The sequence below is a fragment of the Artibeus jamaicensis genome, unplaced genomic scaffold, assembly GCF_021234435.1.
Source record: "Artibeus jamaicensis isolate MK-2021 breed Jamaican fruit bat unplaced genomic scaffold, CSHL_Jam_final contig_793, whole genome shotgun sequence".
NCBI classification, from domain to species: Eukaryota; Metazoa; Chordata; class Mammalia; order Chiroptera; family Phyllostomidae; genus Artibeus; species Artibeus jamaicensis.
Window position 1 is genome coordinate 8,402,967 of NW_026521975.1, and position 18,700 is coordinate 8,421,666.

General features: G+C 42.1%; 1 non-coding gene across 1 annotated transcript; it reads right to left on the reverse strand.

Moving 5' to 3' along the window:
* Nucleotides 1-400: 400 nt before the first annotated feature.
* LOC119065466 (small nucleolar RNA U3) lies at nucleotides 401-619 on the reverse strand. Its single transcript, XR_005085598.2, has one exon. It is a non-coding gene; the product is annotated as a small nucleolar RNA U3 (small nucleolar RNA).
* Nucleotides 620-18,700: the final 18,081 nt, after the last annotated feature.

Genomic DNA, 18,700 nt, shown 5'->3' on the forward strand with positions numbered 1-18,700 from the left:
TCTGTATGCACAAACAATGCATGAGGGTATCTTGTTCTCCACAACCTATCCAACTTGTTTGTTGATGTATTGATGATGGCCAGTCTGACACACTTGAGGAGATATCTCATTGTGGTTTTAATTTGGATTTTCATGATGATTAGTGATGGTGAGCATCCTTTCATATGGCTATTGGCCATCTGTATACCCTCTTCAGAGAAATGTCCATTGAGATCCTCTGCCTGTATTTGAATTGCATTGTTTAGGTTTTTTAAAATATGTTTTATTGCTTATGCTATTACAGTTGCTTCATTTTTTTCTCCCCTATATTTGCTTCTGCCCTGCAATGCCCTCTCACCAGCATTCCCCAACCTTAGTTCATGTCCATGGCTTCTGCATTACCTATACTATTCTTTTTGTAACCATTCAGACTGTGTTCGCTCCCTCTTCCTCTTCCAAAGGAAGAGAAGAACAATCATCAAGAAATATTACCAGTCACAAAAGCAACACCAAAAGCCAGCTTCCCCCTCAGGAGAAAACATTGCATCTCCTCTCTGTAGTTTCAGGTGCTCTAAATGTTCGGAGACACTTCTCTAGTAACGAACTATAGAAATTATTACTGAAAGAATAGTATTTTCTATACTATTCTTAACCTCCTCCTGTCTATTGTGTACCTACCATTTATGCTTCTTATTCCCTGTACCTTTCCCCCCATGCTCCTCCTCCCCCTGTCCATTGATTACCCTCCACGTGATCTCCATTTCTGTGATTCTGTTTCTGTTCTAGTTGTTTGCTTAGTTTGTTTTTGTTTTTGTTTTAGGTTCAGTTGTTAATAGTTATGTGTTTGTCATCATTTTACTGTTCATGGGCTTGATCATCTTTTTTTTCTTAGATAGGTCCCTTTAACATTTAACATAATAAGGGCTTGGTGATGATGAACTTCTTTAACTTGACCTATCTGGGAGGCACTTTATTTGCCCTTCCATTCTAAATGATAGCTTTGCTGATAAAGTAATCTTGGATGTAGGTCCTTGACTTTCATGACTTTGAATATTTCTTTCCAGCCACTTCTCACCTTCAAGGTTTCTTTTGAGAAATCAGCTGATAGTCATGGGAATTTCTTTGTAGGTAACTGTCTCATTTTCTCTTGCTGCTTTTAAGATTCTCTCCTTATCTTTAATAGGGTAATGCAATTATGATGTGGTTTAGTGTGTGCTTCCTTGGGTCCAATTTCTTTGGGTCTCTCTGAGCTTCCTGGACTTCCTGAAAGTCTATTTCCTTTGCCAGATTGGGCAACTTTTTCTTCATTATTTTTTCAAATAAGTTTTCAATTTCTTGCTCTTCCTCTTCTTCTGATATCCCTATGATTCTGATGTAGGAACATTTAAAATTGTCCTGGAGGTTCCTAAGCCTCTCCTCATTGTTTTGAACTTTTGTTTCTTCATTCTGTTCTGATTGAATGTTTATTTCTTCCTTCTGCTCCAAATTGTTGATTTGAGTCCCAGTTTTCATTTCTTCACTGTTGGTTCCCTGTACATTTCTTTTCAATTCACTTTGCATAGCCTCCACTTTTTCCTCCATTTTGCAACCATACTCAATCATTCTTTTGAGCATACTGATTACCAGTGTTTTGAACTCTGCATCTGATATGTTGGCTATCTCTTCATCACTTAATTCTATTTTTGGAGGTTTGATCTGTTCATTCATTGAGACCATATTTTTTTGTCTCCACACACGTGTTATGTAATAAGGGGCAGAGCCTTAGGTATTCACTGGAGCAGGGCAACCCATGTCACTGCACAGTGGTACTGAATGTGGGAGAGGGGTCTTAAAGGGAACAATGCTCCTTGCTCAGCTCTGCCAGCTTTCAGTCACTTCCCCTGCTACCCACAAGCAAACTGGGCCCTTCCGGTACTGATTCCCGGGTGGGTGACTTTATGTATGTTCTAGGACCCTGTGGGTCTCTCCAACACACTCTCTGTGAGGCTGGGAGTTTCTTCTGCTACCGTAACCCCCCACAGGTTTTCACAGCCAGAGGTTTTGAGGCTTTATTTTCCTGCATTGAACCCTGGGTTGAACAGTCTGTCTCACTCCTCAGTTGTTCCTCCTGGTTATCCACACACAAACATGGGACTGCCTGTCTGCCAGCTGCTGCCTTGCATACCCGGTCCTCCAGCAGCCACCTTGCCACACGTCCTCTCTGCCTCAGCTGCCCATCTCTGCCCCTCCTATCAGTCTGAATGAATGTTTCTTCTTTAACTCCTTGGTTGTCAGACTTCCTTACAATTCAGTTTTCTGGTGGTTATAGTTATTTGTTGTTGTCCTTCTTTTCGTTGTGCAAGGAGTCAAAGTGTATCTACCTACGCCTTCATGTTGGCCAGAAGTCCTGTGTGGATTATTTTAATGTTGAGTTGAATAAATTCTTTACATATTTTGGACAATATTCCGTTACTGGATATATTATTTGCAAACATTCCCCCCATTCAGTCTGTTGTCTTTTTGTTTTCTTGATGATTTTCTTTGCAGTATGAAAGGTTTTTAGCTTGATGTAGTCCCAGTTGTTAATTTTTGCTTTTGTTGTCTTTGCCATAGAAGACATATCCAAAAAATATTGCTAAGATCAATATTAATGAGTTTATTGAGAGGGAAAAAGATGGGGTAGCAATACTCATATTGGACAAAATAAACTTCAAAAAAAAGAACCATAAAAAGAGATCCAAAAGGTTACTTCATAATGCTCAAGGGAAGAATCCATCAAGAAGACATAAACATTGTAAATATATGTATACCCAACATAGGAGCACCCAAATACATAAAGAAAATCTTGGAGGACTTCAAGAAAGATATTGACAGCAACACAATTATACTAGAGATTTTAATACCCCACTGTCAAAAATAGATAGATCTTCCAAACAAAATATCAACTAAGATATTGTGGCATTGAACAATGCCCTAGATGAAATGAATTTAACTGATATATATAAAGCCCTTCACCCCAAAGAAGCAAAATACACAGTCTTTTCAAATGCACATGGAACATTTTCAAAGATAGACCACATGACAGGGCACAAAACAAGCCTCAACAAATTTAAGAAAATTAAAATCATATCATGCATTTTCTCTGACCACAAGGGATTAAAACTAGAAACCAACCTCAAGGAAGAAAACCTCAAACACTCAAACTCTTGGAGATTTTATAGCATGCTATTAAACAATTAATGGGTCAAATATGAGATTAGGGAAGAAATTAAAAAGTTTCTGGAAACAATTGAAAATGAACTCACAACAACCCAAAACTTATGGGAAACAGTGAAGGCAGTCCTGAGAAGAAAGTTCATAGCTATACAGACCTACCTAAAAAAGATACAAACGTTTCAAATAAACAACCTAACCTTACAACCATAAGAACTCAAGGAACAACAACAAAGACAACCCAGAGCAAGTAGAAGGAAGGAAATAACCAAGATCAGAGCAGAATTAAACGACATAGAGATTAAAAGCACAATTCTAAGGATCAATGAACCCAGGAGCTGGTTCTTTGAAAAGATAAACAAAATAGACAAGCCTTTAAGCAGGTTCATCAAGAAAAAAAGAAAGAGGACCGAAGTAAACACAATCAGAAATGAAAGAGGAGAGAGTACAACTGACACCACAGAAATACAAGGAGTTGTGAGAAATGACTATAAAGAACTGTATGCCAAGAAATTTGAAAACAGGTGAAATGGACAAATTTCTAGAAAAATATAATCTTCCAAAACTTAATGAAGAATAAGCAGAAAGCCTGAACAGACCAATAACACCTGATGAAATTGAAACAGTAATTAAAAACCTTTTGACACATAAAAGCCCTGGACCAGATGGTTTCACAGGAGAATTCTACAAAGTGTTTAAGGAAGAGCTAACCCCCATCCTACACAGATTATTTTTAAAAATTCAAGAAGATGGAAGACCCCAAACTCTTTTTATGAAGCCAGCATCATCCTAATCCCCAAACCAGATAAAGACATAACAAAGAAAGAAAACTTCAGGCCAATATCGCTGATTAACATAGATGCTAAAATCCTCAACAAAATACTGGCAAACTGCATCCAGCAATATATTAAAAAGATCATACACCATGACCAAGTGGGATTCATCCCAGGGATGCAAGGGCGGTACAATATTCGCAAATCAATAAACATAATACATCACACAAATAAAAGACAAAAATCACATGATCTTATCAATAGATTCGGAAAAAGCATTTAATAAGGTACATCACCCATTTATGATAAAGACACTCAGCAAAGTGGGAATAGAAGGAGCATTCCTCAATATAATAAAGGCCATGTATGAGAGACCTATGACCAATAGTATACTCAATGGACAAAAACTTAAAGCTTTCCCAGTAAGATCAGGAGCAAGACAAGGATGGCCACTCTCACCACTCTTATTCAACATAGTACGGGAAGTCCTAGCCACACAGCAATCAGACAAGAAAAGAAAATAAAAGGCATCCAAATTGGAAAGGAGGAAACAAAACTGTCACTGTTTGCAAATGACATGATAGTGTACACAGAAAACGCTATAGACTCCACCAAAACACTACTCAACCTAATAAATGAATTTGGCAAAACAGCCAGGTACAAAGTCAATATTCAGAAATCAAAGGCATTTTTGTACACCAACAATGAAACATCAGAAATAGAAGTCAGGAAAAAAAATTCCATTTACTGTAGCAACAAGGAAAATAAACTACCTAGGAATAAACCTAACCAAGGAGATAAAAGACCTGTACTCAGAAAACTACACAACACTGAAGAAAGAAATTCAGGAAGACACAAACTAATGAAAACACATACCATGTTCATGGATTGGAAAAATTAACATCATCAAAATGTTCATACTAATCAAAGCAATTCACGAATTTAATGTAATACCTATTAAAGTACCAATGGCATATTTCACAGACATAGAACAAACATTTCAAAAATTTATATGGAACCATAAATGACCCCAAATAGCTGCTGCAATTTTGAGAAAGAAGAACAAAGCAGGAGGGATCACAATACCTGATATCAAACTGTATTACAAGGCCACTGTAATCAAACAGCCTGGCGCTGACATAAAAACAGTCACATAGACCAATGGAACAGAACAGAGAGCCCAGAAATAAACCCAAGTCTCTCTGGTCAATTAATATTTGACAAAGGGGGCAGCAACATAAAATGGAGTAAAAATAGCCTCTTCAACAAATGGTGTCGGGAAAGCTGGACAACTACATGCAAAAAAAAAAGAAACTCATTTACCAACTTACACCATATGCAAAAATAAATTCAAGGTGGCTAAAAGACTTAAATATAGGTCATGACACCATAAAAGTCCTAGAGGAAAACACCAGCAGAAAAATCTCAGACATTCCATGCAGCAACATCTAAACTCATAGGTCCCTTAAAGCAAGGGACATAAAGGAAAGAATAAACAAATGGGACCTTGTTAAATTAAAAAGCTTCTGCATGGCTAAAGAAAACAGCATTAAAATGAAAAGAGAGCTAAGTATACAGAAAAACATATTTGCCAGTGGTACCTTAGACAAGGGTTTGAACTCCAAAATATATAAAGAACTCACATGACTCCACTCCAGGAAGACAAAAAAAAATGGGCAAAAGACTTGAACAGACACTTCTCCAAGGAGGACATACAGAGGGTCCAGAGACACATGAAGAGATGCTCAGCATATGAGGTGATCTCTCTGATTGCTAGCTATCAGAGAGATGCAAATGAAAACCACAGTGAGATACCACTTCACACCAGTTAGAATGGCCAACATAAACAAACCAACAAACAAGTGTTGGAGAGGATGTTGAGAAAAGGGAACCCTAGTGCACTGTTGGTGGGAATGCAGACTGGGGCAGCCACTGTGGAAAACAGTATGGAATTTCCTCAGAAAACTAAAAACTGAATTGCCTTTTGACCCATCAATTCCACTGCTGGGATTATATCCTAAGAACCCTGAAACACCAATCCAAAAGAACCTATACACCCCAATGTTCATAGCAGCACAATTTACAGTAGTCAAGTGCTGGAAGCAACCTAAGTGGCCATCAGCAAATGAGTGGATCAAAAAATTATGGTACATTTACACAATGGAATACTGTGCAGCAGAGAGAAAAAAAGGAGCTCCTACCCTTTGAAACAGCATGGATGGAACTGGAGAGCATTGTACTAAGTGAAATAAACCAGGCCGTGAGGGACAAATACCATATGATCTCACCTTTAACTGGAACATAATCAACAAAAGAAAAAAGCAAGCAAAATATAACCAGAGACACTGCAAGTAAGAACAATCTGACAGTAAACAGAGGGGATGTGGGAGGGGACAACGGGGAGGAAGGGTTTTCAGGAACTATTATAAAGGACACAGGGACAAAACCAAGGGCAAGCGTGGAAGCAAGGGAGGGAGGGGGTTTGGCTTGGGTCATGGGGGAGCGATGGGAGGAAAATGCAGACAACTGTAATTGAGCAACAATAAAATTAGTCTAAAAATATGGGAGATTGTATCCTATAGAATTTTATAATCTGCTTTTTCAGCTAACAGCACAAGACTTTCCCATGTTGTTTAGTAATTTCTTTTAAACCTTGATTTAAATGGTTATGTATAATATATAATCAAGAAGATTACTATATTGCTGTACATTTAAATGCTTTATTTATTTGTTGCTATATAAATAACACTATAATTAAACTCTTGATTTTTTTCCTCCTTAATGTCACATTACTTCCTTAACTAAATTCAATGAAGGGTGCGAACAATTTAAAGGTCCCTGGTATACATTATCAAATTGCATTCTACAAACAATGGACCTATTTCTACTCCCCAGAGCCGTATGAGAGGACCTTGATGATCACTACCTGGTGGGACCTCCTGTGCCTTGAATTATAAAGTTCCTTAACTTTTAGGAGAACTGCTCCTATGCTACACATAAAAGATCAACAATCCAGGTAGGTCTAGGAAAAAAGGCTCATATCCCGGGTGGCTCGGAATTATAGGAAAAATCCATGTATCAGTTATCTATTGCTACATAATAAATCAACCCCCAATTTAAAGGCTGAAGACAACAAATATTTATTATTTTTATGTGTCTCTAGGTTAGTTAGGTGGTTCTGCTATTCTGGGTAGAGCTTTGCTGACCACCTTCGGGGTCAGCTAGGATGCCCTGGCTGGATTGACTCAGCCTTCTGAGTTAGTCCACTGTTAAGTTTCTAAGTGCATTTCTTTCATAATTCCAACTAGCTAGCCCGTGTGTGTTATCATGGCAGTGGTAAGATTCCAAGAGAAAGTCACAATGATCAAGGACTTTTCAAACTTCTGCTTGCGTTGTGTCCCTCTAGTCCATTTGCCAAAGAAAGCCACACAATCAGTTTTATAGCCAGAGTGGTACTAACAAATACTGAAAATTTTGGGAAGCTGCACCCTCACCAGATGAGAACATGATTTCCATGGCAACCAGCAGGACCACTCCTTAGGCCCAAATAATACCATGATGTTATCTCAATAGAGGCTACTGACTGCCCCCAACACATGACATTTAATCCTGTTGAAATGTAGGGGCTGCCTGGAGAAGGAAGAGGGGAAGCTTTGAATTGCAACCTGAGAGGAATGGGATCTGGAGAAAGAAATGAAGTTGAGATATGAAAAAATCAAGAAAGGTACAATGTTTTTTGGTATAATTCTTGCACACCTGAGTGTATGGACTGGAATTTGAGTCCACTACTGATGAGAGAATAATTGGACTTAGGTTAGGTGAAAAGGAGAGAGGGCAATAAAACACTAGAATGCTGTGAAAAAAATGTTCAATGTTGAATGGAAGGAATCCTCCCACTCCCTAGGAAAAGCCCATTTTTGGTCCATCAGATTCTTTACATATCAATCAGCATAATCCCCTCATTTCATAGCCTAGAAAACAGAAGCCCAAGGAGGTTAAATGCCTTGTTTGAGGTCTCACAGTGAGCTGGCATAGGAGGCAAGAACGAACAACCCCTGTGGTTCTCGCTGCTGATTTGGGCTGCTGCTGGGGTTTGTTGCAAACACTCAAATTGCTTCTTGATTGGAGTTCCCCGCTTAATTAGCTGCTTCCTGAGCAGCCTGTGCTCCCTGCTAGAAAATCTCTATTAACACCATCTTCTATAAAATGGTGGAAACTTGCTCTTCTCACGTCCTCTGAGATTTGTCTCCCGGTTTTGCCCAGCAGGACAGCTTAGGAGAGGCTGGGGGTTTACAGGCAGCATTTGGAGAAAGCACTGCTGTTCTCACCATCATTCCCTCTTCCAGGGATTTCAGAGTAGTTCATTGGATTCAATCCTCAGTTTGCCACTTACTCCCTGTGTGATTTTGGGGGGAACAGTAAAAGTCTCCCCCAAATTAGGATTACTAGGTTTAGTAAATAAAAATATAAGATGTTCATTTATATTTGAATTTTAGTGAATAACAAAGAATTTTTTCACGTAAGTGTGTGTATGCAATACGGGACATGTGTAGACTAAAATGGTTTAGTCTGAAATTCAAATTTAACCGATCATCTTGTATTTTATGTGACAGCTCTAACCCCGATGGAAAATTCTGTCCCATCCTGCTCTATAGAAGCAGACTGATGCAGCACTCAGGGCAGAGGTGGGTGGGGGTCAGGGGGGTGGGTGTGCGGAAGGCAGGCCTGGCTCTGAATCTCAAAATGCACTCACTCTCGTGTAATCTTAGGCAAGTCACATCATCTCTCTGAGACCGAGTTTCCTGACTTATAAAGTGGACATGTTAATTCCTGGTTGGTTATCTCTTAGAACTGATGTGAGCACAAATGAAAAGACATAATTAAAATCCCTTTATAGACTGACAATGTGCTACAACCTCAGACATTTATAAAGAGCCTACAGACCTGACTGGTGTGGCTCAGTGGGATGGGTGTCATCCCACAAAGCAAAAGGTTGTCAGCTCAATTTTGGTCAGGGAACATGCCGGGGCTATGGGTTTGGTCCTCGGTCAAGGTTTGTATGAGAGGCAACTGATTAATGTATCCTTCTCACATCAATGTTTCTCTTTCTCCCTTCCTTTTCCTCACTCAAAAAAATAAAACATTTTTTTAAAAAGTCTACTGTGTGTGACACATTCTACCAAACATGAGAAATAGAAATACAGTGCAAGCTGGAAGACATTTGTTATGAAAACAAACCCCAATGAGCACAGAAGCCAGTACTGTGGCCCTTGCTTCTGAGAAAAGAAGGGAGATTTATTTGTGTTGATTGTAAGTACATAGGAGGCAAGGCTCAGAGCTGTCTTCCTTGATCCGGGATTTGGGTTGGGGTTGTAAAGGGTAGTAATTCACAAGTGTTACTTCCAAGTGATGTTTAATAAGTGTTACTCACAAGTGGTATACCCCAGGTTTAGACTTTGGTTCCAGGTATTGTTAGAAATAGGATAGGGCCAGCTTTTTCAGTATAAAACAATTTTTCACAGAATCCTTCCATAAAGGAAGAGTCCATTAAGAATCTGGATTAGGAGTGCTTGAACTGAAAAGGAATTAGACACTTTAGGGAAAAAGAAGTCTGTGCAATCCTGGAAAAGAGTCATGCCTATTTGTTTGTTTGTTTGTTTGTTTTTATGAGCTAGGCTTTGAGATTCCCATTTGGGAGAGAACCTGACTAATCTAGGACAATCAAATTAATCAATTTGAATAGAGTCTTTCCCATAGTTTCTGGCCCCTGGATATGTCTCTGCTGTCAGGGAAGAGCAGATTTCATTTGATTCCCACCTCCCGAAATCCTAGACCAATGGGCTGAACATCTGTGGAAATACCTACCCAGCACCCTCTCTTGTTAAAAGGACTGATCTCATCCCCCCAGAGAGTGGGAGAAAATATTTGCAAATCATATATTGATAAGGGATTCATATCTAGCACATATAAAGAACTCCTACAACTCAACAACAACAACAATAACAAATCAACCCAATTGAAAAAGTGGCCAAAGAACTTGAATGGGTATTTCTGCAAATAAGATAAACAGATGGCCAAGGAGCACATGAAAAGATGTTCAACATCACTAGTCATTAGGGAAATGCAAATCAAGACCACAATGAGCTACTACTTCACATCCATTAGAGTGGGTATAATTTAAAAAAAGAAAAGGAAAACAGGATGTGACAAATGCTGGTGAGGATGTGGAGAAATTGGAACACCTGTACACTGATGGTGGGAATGTAAAATGATGCGTCCACTGTAGCAAACAGTATGGAGCTTTCTCAAAAAAATTAAACATAGAATTATCATATGATCCAGCAATTTAACATCTGAGTAGATACCCAAAAGAATAAAAATCAGGGTCTCAAAGGGATATTTTCACATCCATGTTCACAGCAGCATTAGCTGTGATAGCAAAAAGGTGAAATTAATCCATACCTATCAATGAATGGGTAAGCAAAGTATGGCCAATCCACACAATGGAATATTATTTATCCTTAAAAGGGGAGGAAATTCTGACACATGCTACAACATAGATGAACCTTAAAAACATTGTATTAATGGAAATAAACCAGGCACAAAAAAAACAAATATTGTATGATCCCTCCTATATGAGCTACTTAGAGTAGTTAAATTTATAGAGATGGTAGAATGGTGGCTGCCAGGGGTTGTGGGGAAAGCGAGACATGGGAAGTTCATGTGTAATGGGGTCAAACTCTCAGGTGAGATGATGAACAATTCTGGCAAGAGTGGTGATGGTTGTAAAACAGCATAAATATGCTTAATGACACTGAACAGTATATTTTAAAAATGGTTATAGTGATAAATTTTATGTTTTTTACCACAATAAAAAATGAGGGTGAAAAAAGTGATCTAAACAGGTTTAAAAAAAAAAGACCCACCTATCCTCACTGGGGAGCTGGCCCTCCTCTTTACCAGTTCATGAGGTCCTCCAGGGGTTGACATCTAGTTCACACATGCCTGTGATTGGTCACAAACATGCATGTGACTTGAGCTGAATCAAGAAAAACTCTGAGACTGTTGATGTAGCTCTTAGAAAAGGCAGCTTGTCCACTAAAAGGATAAGGAATCTACGTCAGTAGTTGCCGGTGATCACTTTGCTGTCGAGTCAGAAGAACCCGGATGAGAGTGAGGCCAAGTCATTTGGAAGCAAAGTAGGGAGCCTGAGAGAGCTGAGGCCCTGGTATTGTCTGAGCCAGGCCTGAAGCCAGTTCAATGCCTACATAGTTCCCTGCGTCTGGAAGCCCACTTTGTGCTGGTTTGAACGGGATTTTCTGTTACCTGCCAACTATGGGCACACGGCTCTGGTCTGCTAAGATACACAGAAAGTAGATCTTCAAATGAAGACCAAGCCTCCCAGTGCTTCATCCCTCTGCTTCTGATGCCTTCACTCTCAATTCCTATACATGGAACACCTGCTTCCTTGATGCCTCTAATAGTCAGGCATCAAGACAGGCAATTTCCACCTGTGTTTGGGATCTAATGGCCACATTTTGTGGGCACCCCAAGCAGGACTTTAGGGGGTGGGTTGTTTCCCATGTCCATCCATCCCCCAAGCTCACCCCTCATGGTGGCACTCAAGTCGCACCCTAATTTGGCACCCCTTAGCTTTCTAGCCCAGAACAGCCCCAATTACTTGACACTGAGCCACACTCTCTAGCCTGTAGAACACAGGCTCTGCTTCCCAGCCTCCACGCTTCTTCTCTGCCTGACAGCCCTTCTGCTCTGTTCATGCTCCGTATTTCACTAATTGAGCACCTGCCTAAACAACGCATACTGCCACCCCTCGGAGACATGTCCCTGATTCCTATCCCCCTAACTGATATACCCCACTCCAACAGCTTCCAAGAGACCTTGGTGGGAACCAAGAGCCAAGAGCATTCAGTGATGTCTCAGGTGTCAGAGTCCCAGCCTGAGCCTACACTGGGGTTCAGAGTGGTCTAGGCACAAGGCTACCTGTGAGGCTGAATATCAGCCCCCACCCTGAGCTTCCATTTTCATGTCTATAAAGGGTGGATGGGAAATAATGCTTCTCACAGTTGTTATGAAATTAAATGACATAATATATCCATGACTACTACATATCCCACATTATAGTTTAATGAGAGAAATAGTTCTTATTAACCTCTTATCCCTTCCCTAGTTTCTACCCCATTCATATTAGACCTTGTCTTCACTGTTCTAAAGAAACCAAGGCCATAATAAAAATGAAGACAGAAAAATAGTTAACCATTAGCTTCTGAGCTTTCAAAGGCCTTAAATTCTGTTAATTTTGTGGAATTTTCAAGGGTAACTCGACTATAATACATTTCAAGTCTTCTAGGCAAGCTTCAGAACCTAACCTCCACAGAAGGCAGAAGTCCCCCCTTTTTTATTGTTGTTTACATACAGTGTCTCCATTTCACCCCACCATGCCCCCAGCCCCACCAATCTCCACTTCCCACCCTTGAACCTACCCCATTTTGGCTTCGTCCATGTGTCCTTTACACATATTTTTTGATGGCCCTTCCCGTATTATCTCCCTCCTCCTTCCTCTCTGGTTACTGTTAGTTTGTTCATTTCAATGTCTCTGGTTGTTTTTTCCCTGCTTGTTTGTTTGTTTTGTTGATTAGGTTCCCTTATAGGTGAGATCATAACTACCTTTATATCTTCCTTGAGCCTCCTCTTCCCAACCACTTATCTAGGGCCCTAGGGGGTTGGCCTAGTCCACAGACCTCGGTCCTAGTGGCTAACACCAGGCACAGACTCCCCTTTCTAGCCTTGCTGCTTAAGTTGCTGCCATAGGTGTCACTGTGGAACACCAGCACTGCAAAGCCCAGTGGAAGCTTGTTTTCCGCCTGGGTGATTGTTTCCTGGACAAATGCTGGAACAGCTCTGTAAAGGTAAGTCTGCACACGGTGGCCAAAGACATCATTTGTTGGGTGCTGTGATAATGGGTGGTCATTTACTTGGTGTGGCAGATGCCCTCTTACTTGGGTTTTTTATTCTGTTTCAGAATAACAGAAGTTGCTTTTCAGAAGTTATATTTTACTTCCTAGTCTAGATAAATTTAAAAAGTCATTTTAGAGCAAATTGGTATTTCGAGAAGAATTATTAAGTACCTCCCCTTAGTTAGTTTACCTAACTAAATTACTAAGTTAGTTTACCTACACAGCAAGTGTGGAGGGTCACTCAATGCCTTAAGAGGAGATTATAATGGGACCTACTAGTTAGTCAAAGTTATTGGTGGGGAAAAAGTCAGGAAATTTTGCATTAGGATCAAATTACCTCTTAGGTACAAAGTAATCAAGATCCCAGCCAATCCTCTTTAGAGATTCCACTATGCTAAAACTGTCTGGCCCTGGTTGGTGTGGCTCAGTTGACTGAGGTCCTGTCTGCAAACCAAAGGGTTGCCAGTTTGACTCTCAGTCAGAGCACATACCTGGGTTGGGGGCCAGGTTCCAAGTTGGGAGTCACATGAGAGGCAACCACACATTGCTGTTTCTTTCCCTTCATCGCTCTCTAAAAAATAAATTAAAATCTATTTTAAATATATATTTAAAAAGTTTCTGACATATTGGGATATTCCTGACTAGAAACCCCTAGCAAGGATGGACAATGAAGAAGAAATCACCACTGGGGCACAGTGACTCCTGCTCAATGCCAGGTCTGTGTTTTGTGGGTGGAAGGGACCAAAATGTTGGACCAGACTAGGAGTTCTGGACTGGTGCCCATGATTTGAGGACAATGGGTTAAGATGAGATTATAAACCAAAGCCTTAAACAGTGTGGGACAGTGCTGTGGTCAGTTGAAGGATCCAGACCACTGAGTAGAGCACATCAGCCTGGGACAAGGTTGCACAAGGCTAATATTCAACAGAAATACTGCGTGGCAGGGACAAGTTAATCCAACCAAAACCTGGGCCCTGCTAGATACCTGGTCCAGTTCTCTTCTCAAGAATACTTTTGAATTGCTGGACTAAGTAACCCCTCAAAGTTTTCTCAATAAGGGAAACTACTAATCTAGCATGTGCACACTCAAGAGTGCTTTAATTTAAAAAAAAAAAAAAAAAAAGAGGTGAACTCGATTTGTATACCTAAGATACTAAAGTGCAACACAAGTTATCCTTAATTTTGTTATTAATTTTTTTGAGTCCCCCACCCCTTAGTCTCAGTCCCCACCTGAGGTTTCTCTTTTCCTTTCCTTGTTTATTCCTAGATCTGTACATGTGACTGAAAAATCCTGGGCTTGATGTTACTGAGATAAGGTAATTGCCTCCCACTTAAAATGGAAAGAATCAGGAAGGTGAGGCACACATCTGAGAGAACTCATTCCCAGTTTGTCCCAGCCTCCACATCCTGCCAGTTCCTTAGTACTTTGTCAGTGCTTCTGGACTTTCTCTTATCAAAGAAACATTGCTTGTGCTGGAACTTTATGCGGGGGGAGGGAAAATTGAGATCTGGAGCTGGCAGAGAGGTGATGGCTCGCAGAGGGCTTAAAGGACCAGGTTGTATTGTTGCATGTGTTGGAATCCTCCACTTCATTTACTGTCTTTTCAACAGCCAGCGTTTCTTTTATAGAATCCTCTGTGTTGATTAGGATAAAAACTTGCTGCTTCAATAGAGACACCAGAAATAAAAGACACCAGAAACAGCTTGAATTAGCTACAATTTTATTTCCTTCTTTCATAAAAGACCTGGCTTTTATGAAAGTGGCTACAAGAGAGTGTGGGAGATGTGGCTCAGCTAAAATGCCTTGAGTCTATTTGGAAGGCAGGAAGAGCTGTATGATAAGGAGCCAATGGGAGGAGAGGCCAGCCTTGAAGATACTCTGTGAGGTCCACTTCAGGTTCCCCAAATTTTTTTGCTTTTTCTAGAGACCCACTTCCTGTTTACCTGCGAGTGAGCAATACCTGGGCTGCAAATCACTTCCTGACTGGAAGCTTATCTCCCTGATACCAAGGTGACCCTTTGGCTCCCTGGGCCTCACAAAGTGGAAGCAGGGTATGCTCTTACAACTTGGGGGCAAACCTCACTACCAAAGGGAATCTGTACCTTACTACTCGCTCTTGGAGAATCTAAAGGAGAGACCTGGAGGTCTGATGGCCCTGATCGAGGGCAGTGCAGACACCAGTTTACCAGTGGTGTCAGGAGGGCCTGCCCTTTCTGAGCTTGGTAAAGGTGAGATATGTTTTCTGTGGATGAGGTGTGGCTCCTCTGGCAGGGCCAGGCCATGTGCTATTGTTGGAAAGACCTTTCTCAGAAGAGTTTTCTTACAAAAGTACAGTGACCTCAGCAGAAAGGGCTGCAGGTGTATGTGATTGTCAGGCTGGGCATAGTTCGGGATAAACCAGAAAGTGACCCAAAACCATGAGAGCTCTCCAAAGGATGGGTAAACAAGTCCCCAGAGCAGGTCGGAAAGGGGCAGCTTGGAGAAAGAATAGAGCTGTTTCCTGCTTATTTATATCCTACCTACCGAGTCACACAATGGTGTTCAAAACCTACTCACTCTGACATTCTTCTTCCAACCCATCTTGGAAATGCTCTGGAATGGGTATGCTTTGTTTGGGGTTGTAAAAACTGTATACTGACTTGGCTGACTTAATATGAAAGGATGGTTGGGAGTCTGAAGGAAGAAGCTTGGAAAATGGGCTGAGACCCAGGGTGCTGGTGGTAGGCAACTGGGATCTTTAGTAGACGTCCTGTTGCAGGAATGGGTCACTCTGCATGTGCCCATTCCATGATGATCAATGTGGCTTTCAACTGTCCCTGACTGTCACTCACTACTGAAGGATGCAGTCCTGGCTGATGCCATTCCTAATCATTGGCCAGACCTATATTGTGTGCCTTTCTATGCCCTGCTGGCCAGGCTGGTGGGAAGAACAGGAGGATGTACGTAACAGATGCTCTAGGTCCATGCCCAGAAGACCCCTCTCGTGTTCAGTTGCTATTTTCCCAGCTGAGTCCCTCAAAGTGCTGTCCTGGGAGGAGAGCTGCTTCACCCAAAGTTATATCTCCCTTCCTGGGGACAGCCCACATCCAAAGTACCAGTGAATGGAGAAGTGTTTATAAAGCCCATTGCCCCCCCGCTCCAATTCAGCTCATCTTTGAAGGACCATCCCAGTTCCAGAGACCCCTCCATCACCTTCTTCTCCCCAACCCTGGAATCCATTGAGACCTTTTAACTGCGTAGCAGTTCAATTTTTCCCAGTGTCCAGTCCTGCTGCCTTAGTCCTTGGAGCCCTCCTGGGTGTCGTTCCCAGGGCATTGCTGAATAAACCTCCGTACAAAAGTCTCTCTTAGAGACAGTTTCCTTGGGAAACCAACCTGCCATAGAAAATGCGATGCTCTGTCTTCTTCAGTGGGCAGTTCCATGTACATCCACCCAAAACCCACTCCACATGGGTGACTTAGCAACTCTTCCCTCTCCCAGACCTGTTGCCACAGAGCATAAATAACTTCGCAGGTGTAACACGGCAGTGGCAAACGGGGCATGATGCTGTTTGATGCTTCGTCTGCTCTCACATGATGCTCAGTGAACACACCTTTCACATGCATCTGAATTGGGGGGACTGTTTTATTGGTAATGTACCCCGTCCCTACAGAGAACCAAGTCAAAATGTTTCCACCATGGTGGCTATGGCATATGGTTTTGAGTGGTCTGCCTTTCAGCCCAGGTTCTTCATTTACCTATTGTGTCATTCCAGGATGTTAGTTGGCCTGAGACTCCATTTTTTCATTTTTTAAATGAAGATGTATATCTCTATCACAGAATTTCAGGGGTTAAATATCTTCATTTCCCAAATACTTCGTGAGCATTTTCTATCTACTTGGGGTACAGAAATGAACAAAAACAATGGACTACTTCTTGTTCTCAGGGAATTTATGTTCTAGGTGGGACAGGCACAGAAGACACTAAGCAAATATGTAAATATGCCATCACTGCTGTGGAGAAGATGAATGAGGACTGTGCTGAGGTCTGAGTGGGGTTGAAGGTGTGCTTTTCCCAGAGTGATCAGAGAAAGAGGTGATGTCCGAGCTGGGGCCTGAATGATGAAAGAAGGTAAACAAGATGAGGGTTGTGAAAAGAATTCTTGAAACGAGGGATGCAAGCTTCCTTTGCAAACTGCAAGAGGTTGTCTCCAGTGTCCACAGTTGTCATTCTGGGGCAGCTAAAATGCCACATGCTGAGAGGAAGGCTAAAGCCAGGGATCTACTTCTGAGGCAAGGCCTTTATAAAGCCATTTCCTGCTCTCATCAGGAGTGAAGCTGCATCAGTTGCAAGCTTGGACCTAAAAAGGCCCTTTAGCCCTGGCTGGTGTAGCTCAGTGGATTGAGCACGGGCCTGCGAACATAAGTATCACGGTTCGATTCCCAGTCGGGGCACATGCCTGGGTTGCAGGTCAGTTCCTGCCACAGGAGAGGCAACCATACATTGATATTTCTCTCCCACTCTTCTTCCCTTCCCCTCTAAAGATAAATAAAATCTTTTTTTAAAAAAAGGCCCTTCACACTCTGTCCCTCATGGGAATCTGCACAGCTGCTATGTGAACAAGCCCAGGCTGGTGTGCTGGATGGTGAGAGACTGAGGCCCAGGCACTCCCGCTGCCCCAGCAAGGAGCTGGTCAGCTGTCGGACGTGATCCTGCAGCTGTCAGCCCAGCCGGCGGCCAGTTGACTGTAGCTAGGATCGACCAAGACTGGCCCACATCAGAACTGCCAAGCTGACCCACAGAGTTGTCAACAACAGTGAATCATTGTGTTTTAAGCCACTGAGTTTGGGGCTGACTTGTTATGAAACAGCAGCTCCTATTTCAGGGTTTTGCTCCCCACATTCCATGGACTCTCCTCACATAGGACAGAGCAGGTGAAACTCTAAGCTGATTCCTGGAGAAGCAGACCAACACTGTACCTGGCCTATAGGACACAGAGGCAGAAGGACTCTCCGGGAATCCCAGTCTTCACCATTGCTGTTGATGAGATGGCTTAGGTTCAACACTCATGTGGGCCTGGAGACCTCTGATACCCATCATGCACCGATCGATCTTCGCTTTCTTTCCAGGAGGCAGGTAGAAATTAACCAAACGTGAATGAGGTCCGTACCAACCTCTGCGTTCTTCTTTCCCAGAAGATGAATGCAAATGAGGAAAGAAAGCTCCACGTCTGGCACAATCCCCTTGGAGCCTCCCCCTTCCCATGGTGGGACTCTCCACTGAGGCCTGGGGATCTTTACTATTACTACACTCACTGGCTGGATCCAAGGAGCAGCAAGGTCTGAGAACCTGGCTGGAAGGCCAGGGGGCTTGTGAACAGCTCAAGCAGGTCACAGATGTCTGATTTAGTCTTATCTCCCTGGTGGCAATCATGCTCACTGGTTTGTCCACCTCAGCCCATCCCTTCACTATCTTTCGGAGGTGGAGTCAGGCCTTGCTCCTGCCAAGCTCCCACAGACCCTTGGCACACTCTAGGGTCATCACCCACCTGTGCACCCTCTTCCCCACCAGCCAGGGGCTCAGACAGGGGCCTCAGTGGCCAGTACAGGGCCTAGAACAGGGAACATGGTAATTAAGGGCACAAACAGCAATCAGACTTTAGGGTTCAGTGTCCTCACCTGCCTTCCCAACCTGTAAATCCAGCTGTTCTGCATTTGTGTTTCCTCATCTATAAAGTGAGATTAGTAGCAGCACCTGCTCCACAAAGTTTAGTGATGGCCACATGGAGGAAACAATAAATT